The sequence below is a fragment of the Dasypus novemcinctus genome, chromosome 10 (genome assembly GCF_030445035.2).
Source record: "Dasypus novemcinctus isolate mDasNov1 chromosome 10, mDasNov1.1.hap2, whole genome shotgun sequence".
In the NCBI taxonomy this organism is placed as follows: domain Eukaryota; kingdom Metazoa; phylum Chordata; class Mammalia; order Cingulata; family Dasypodidae; genus Dasypus; species Dasypus novemcinctus.
Window position 1 is genome coordinate 79482237 of NC_080682.1, and position 6000 is coordinate 79488236.

At 40.2% G+C, this 6000-nt stretch overlaps 1 pseudogene; it reads left to right on the forward strand.

Moving 5' to 3' along the window:
- Positions 1-1163: 1163 nt before the first annotated feature.
- LOC101421488 (syntaxin-7 pseudogene) lies at positions 1164-1944 on the forward strand (annotated as a pseudogene).
- Positions 1945-6000: the final 4056 nt, after the last annotated feature.

Consider the following 6000-nt stretch of genomic DNA (forward strand, 5'->3'; position numbering starts at 1 on the left):
ACCACATCTGTATGCACACTGTAAAAATTAAAAATAATATTGTATAACCTAGGGTCCCAGCAAGAAAAAGATGACATGCTCAAAAGGGGTGATTTAAGAGAGTTTAGGGCGGCGGACTTGGCCCAGTGGTTAGGGCATCCGTCTACCACATGGGAGGTCCGCGGTTCAAACCCTGGGCCTCCTTGACCAGTGTGCAGCTGGCCCATGCGCAGTGCTGATGCGTGCAAGGAGTGCCATGCCACACAGGGGTGTCCCCCCACGTAGGGGAGCCCCACGCGCAAGAAGTGCACCTCGTAAGGAGAGCTGCCCAGCATGAAACAAAGTGCAGCCTGCCCAGGAATGGTGCCGCACACACGGAGAGGTGACACAACAACAACAACAAAAAAATGGCGCAACAACAACAAAAAAGAAACAAAAGATTAAAAGTGGACATGGTGGCTGATATGGGTATGGGGAATAGCAGGAAGAGATGAGATGTGGAGGCGCCTTTGGGACTTAGAGTTGCCCTGGATGGTGCTGCAGGGGCAATCACCGGACATTGTAAATCCTCCCAGGGCCCATTGGATGGAATGTGGGAGAGTATGGGCCATGATGTGGACCATTGACGATGAGATGCAGAGATGCCCAGAGATGTACTTACCAAATGCAATGGATGTATCATGATGATGGGAGTGAGTGTTGCTGGGGGGGGAGTGGTAGGGTGGGGGGGTGGGGTTGAATGGGACCTCATATTGTTTTTTTAATGTAATATTTTTACAAAATCAATTTTAAAAAAAAGAGTTTAATCAGAATGTGGGCAAGGAAATAACAAGGGATGGTCCAGCGTCACTGCCAACTGTGGCCAGCATGGGGGGAGGGAGGATAATAAATACTCTCCCTCTCCTGATGCCTTCTGTTCTCCAGCTAGTGTCTTCCATTAGCTGAGCCCAACCAGAAACCAGAAGGGAAGGGAGCTTGCTGATGTAGTCTGTAAAAGGCAAAGTAGATGTAGAGGGGCAAGAGAGAACATCTAGAATAGTGACATAAAAGTGCAAGCAGCTGGGTTGGCGGTTGAGTGGCCTGCGGAGGAAGAGGCCATGGAGTAGGTCAGGGTGACTGCTTAGAGAAAAACTTGTGCGCAACCCTCCAGCATCTGATGAAATTAGTGAATGAGCCAATCAACTATGTCTTACACTCTGGGAATTGGTAGGGACCCTGCCCAGCCAGCCCAGGTCATCTCTTCTGACATCCAAGCGATCACACAATGTTCTGTGGAAATACAAAGGACTCTGAATCAACTTGGAACTCCCCAAGATTCTCCTGAATTAAGGCAACAACTGCAAAAGAAGCAGCAGTACACTAACCAACTTCCCAAAGAAACAGATAAATAACTGAAGAGTTTGGATCTCTTTCTACCACCCCCAGTGGCAGGGACAAAGGAAGATACAAAAGGACTGCTTAGTGGTTGAATTCACATCCTCACTGACAAGCTTTCAGAAGGTCAAGAGGCAAACTGCTGAGAGAGAGGAGTTTGTTGCTCCAGGAAGAGTCAGCTCCAGAGTATCTGGGGGTTTTCGTGAAGACAGTTCAAAAGAAAGGAATCTTATATCCTGGGAAAGCCAAACTCAACCTCAAATGCAGGTACAAAATGAAGAAATTAGAGATGATGACCCCTCCCTCATTCATGAGAGAGAGTCTTCTGTTAGATACCTGGAAGCTGATACTCTGGGTATTAATGAAACATTTAAAGATTTGGGACTGATGACTCATGAACAAGGAGATATGATAGATAGCATAAGAGCCAATGTAGAAAATGCTGAGGTGCACATTCAGCAAGCAAATCAGCAGCTGTCAAGGGCAGCAGATTACCAGTGCAAATCCAGAAAAACCCTGTGCATCATCATTTTTATCCTTGTCATTGGAACTATGATTATCAGTCTCATCATATGGGGAGGGAAAGTCTGAAATTTTAAAGGAGCACACTTTGGCACTACAATACCTAAATTATTTAAGTAAGAAGATTCCTGTAATGGTGTTTGTTTCCTTATTTGTTTTATTGTAAAGCTATTAAGTAAAGGATGGTTCCCATACTTTGTTATTTTTATTTGGGGGGAAGTTTCTTTTGAATTAAATCTGATATTTTCTAATATTGAAAGTTTTAAAAAATATCACTGCTGGCATAACTCCAATGCTTTTCAGTTAAGTAAATGTAGGTTTTGCCCACAATTGTAGATACCTTTCATTTGTAATTGATTTGCCTGTTGATTTAGTCGATATATTTGACTCTACATTACTGATTAGAATTTGTAAATTTAACAGTGTTTATGTCCTGTGCCCATCTCTCTTTCACTATATCACATGCATCCAGATTTGTGTTACTTCAATTAAAAATCTCAAATTTAAAGTTTGATTTTTGGGCCACCAAAGGAAACACTCAATAACTTAAAATATATATGTGTGTGTGTGTGTTCACAACAGCACAAATTACCTTTTTAACATTTACTGCTGGTTTCCTCTTAAGAGCCTTAGGAAATCAGTAAATTATTTCCCAATATATCTCATACCCCTGATGTATGTATATTAAGCATATGCTATGGATTGCCCAGTAAAAGACTAAAGATGGATTGTTTTTATATTGGCTCTCTGCAAGTCTAACATATACTGGGGAAAGTATTGTTGCTATAAATGTTTATTGTAATTTGAAGGAAGAGTACGAAAAATCATTACCTATTGTGTTGGAATTCTAAAGATTCCAACTTTATTCTGCTAACCTATCTTAAATAATGCAGTCTGGTTTTATGAGCCACTATGTACCTTCTCTTACGTTCTGCAGAATAATGGTTACTTTTGTATCCTTGGGTCAAAATTAGATGGGGGAAATAACTTTCCCATGATTATCGATTTTGAGCATCTTACACTTAAAATTTAGAGTTTAACATGTGTGCCATTTTGTACCATTTTTCAGTAGAAAAGGAATTGAATGTTTTGCCAGTTAACTCACTTGCCTTTTTAAGTCAATGTTGTTAATGCACTAATCTGGATACTGTAAAAAAGCACTATCTAGTTTACAGTTCGTATTTTTAAATGTTCTTGCATAACAGTTTGACAGTGAAGGCAATGGTTATGTGGCAAGCTATACACTTAAAATGGGAACAAATAAAAGGTGAAGTAACTAAGTAAACTGTATCTTTGCAATTAAAGATGATCTCAAAGGGAAAAAAAGTGCAAGCAATTCCACAATATTGTAAATATTTCCAAATTAAAAGATTGCTATTAGAAGAATGCTATGAAACAGTGTTCAATCTTCAGTACTATATAATATATTCAGAATTGTTACTATTATTCATCTATTCTTCAATAACATATTTAACTTAATGCAAAATATCTAAAATATTATTTCAACATGTAATAATATAACCATAATTAATGAGCTAATTTACATTTTTTTCCATACTAAGTCTTTGAAATCGAGGTGGTACGCTACACTTACAGCACATCTCAATTTAAATTGACCACATTTCAAGTGGCCAATCACCACATGTAGCTAGTGGCTACTCTATTGGACAGTCCAATTTTTTTAACTTCCCCAGAGTCCTCGAGTGACCTTCTGTATTTGGATTCTGAAGGGCAAGGAGAGAACAAGAAAGATTGCATTGGTAGTTTTATGGCCAGGCAGGCATACAAATGGTAAATCTCACTTGAATCCTCCATATTCCTTTGGCCAGAAGCCAGTCATATTGGCCCCACCTAGCTGCAAGCAGGGGCGGGGGGCGGGGGCAGGTTTGAGGTTGGGAAATATAGTCATCTTCTGTGTCCAAAAAGAGGAAATAGAATTGGTTAGGATCAAGATAATCTCTGCGGCAGTCCACATATCCATGTTACTCTTCCTCGACAGGAAGAACTAATTTATCTCCTTCCCAAGGGGGCTTGACCTCATGCCATCACTGTATGCAGCTCAAAGTCCTGTCATCCACTAACTCTTTTAAATAAAATTTATTGAGCATCTAGTTTTTGTGACACATTAAATATACAAAGGGAAATATGACACAGTCCCTGCTCTCTGGAGGCTTATGATTTAATAGATGGAGACAATATGTAAAAAAAATAAGTTTAATTGTTATATGTGTGTAGTGTGATGTTAAAATGGGACTTTTTATCTGCTTTGGCTGAGGCTCAAGGAAAGAAAAATGCCAACTACTTCCACATTCTACAGTAAGGTGGAAAACACCAAGGTAGAAATAAAAAAAAAAAAAAAAAAGGGGGTTGCTTTTGCAACCCTTAACTGTCCATCCACTTCTAATCAGAAAAGTTTGGAGTTTAGAAGATATTGAGAGGATTGTTAATGTGCTGTATTAACAGCATCACTTTTCCTTCATCTCATCCCTAGCAAGAGGGGCTTTAATGGAACCTTGATATATGACCTTTAGATCTGGGAATGGGGTGTTAGGGGTCACTCTGGACTGGTATGTGACTCATGTCTGGGGAATTAATTAAATATCTATATAGCACTTACTGGATGACAGCTACTACTCTAGATACAGTTGAATACAGTGGTAAACAAAATGAACCAAAATTCTCTGCCTCCATGGAGCAACAATAACTGTATAGTGGTATCTAAACAGCAAGAAATGTTGGCTAGATAATTGCAAATATAAGTTCTGATTTTGGTCAAAGCCTGTATTCCCAGAGGTATGAGGCAAAGCCACTCTGTGGGGATATCTTTCAATTGGACATGGGTTACTAGAGAATGTCACATGGAATAATGAGGTGACTGCCACAGAAAGAAGCTAGAGGTACATGCACAGATGCTGGGAACAGACAGAGAAAATACTGAGCTGCCAGCCAGATGTGATATATTTACCCAAGTGCAAGTAAGAGATTGCCAGAATTTGCTCATCAAGGTAAAGGGAGGATGGAGATGCTTCCAAAGAACCCTTAAAGTAACAAGTGTCAACTTAAACACCTGCCAAGCTCAGAAAATACCAACCTTTATCAAAGAACTGTATAGCCAAGTTAAGAACTTTCTTGTCCCTAGCCACTTCAACTTGGAAGAAGTAAGACAACCTAGTTGTTTGTGGTGGTGAGAAGGGGGCATCAAGAGAGAAATTTTAGACAGCATCATAAGAGAGGAAATCAACCATATCCCTTTTGCCATGGCAGGCTCAAGATGGGGGAGGGAAGAAGATTTACCTTTAAAGTTTTATTATTGTACTAAACATATTAATTACTTATATGAGGCTGTTTAATTGGCTAGTTAACTTTATTGCTTGAATGACCAGAAAACTCTTGAGATTTGTGGTATATTTCAGTTAAGGAGCAGGGAAGAACTAGCTCCACAAAGATGAGATGGGGGTAGCAGACTTGGCCCAGTGGTTAGGGCGTCCGTCTACCACATGGAAGGTCAGCGGTTCAAACCCCGGGCCTCCTTGACCAGTGTGGAGCTGGCCCATGCTGATGCGCACAAGGAGTGCCCTGCCACGCAGGGGTGCCCCACGAGCAAGGAGTGCGCCCCGTAAGGAGAGCTGCCCAGCGGAAGAAAGTGCAGCCTGCCCAAGAGTGGCGCTGCACACACAGAGAGATGACACAAGATGACGCAACCAAAAGAAACACAGATCCCCGTGCCGCTGAAAACAACAGAAGCAGACAAAGAAGACGCAGCAAATAGACACAGAGAACAGACAACGGGGGGGGGGGATAAATAAATAAATCTTAAAAAAAAAAAAAAGATGGGTTGGAACATAATAAGGAGAAAAAATAGGTTATTTTCTAATTGCACCCTATATATCTCATTTAGTTCAATGGTTACATTTCTGAAACAGAATAACACAATGAGATTTACATGTAAATGGGGGAAAACTGCAACTTGGCTTTTATTTATGATTTATTTTTACTTGATTCTAGAAAAGCCTGACATCATTTACCAACAGCTTTTCAATTAAAAATGTAGTGCTGCTTTTACTTGCTCAATTTTTTACAAAACATATTTATTGATCAATTTTTCAGCTCCTGGTTAAGGATCAA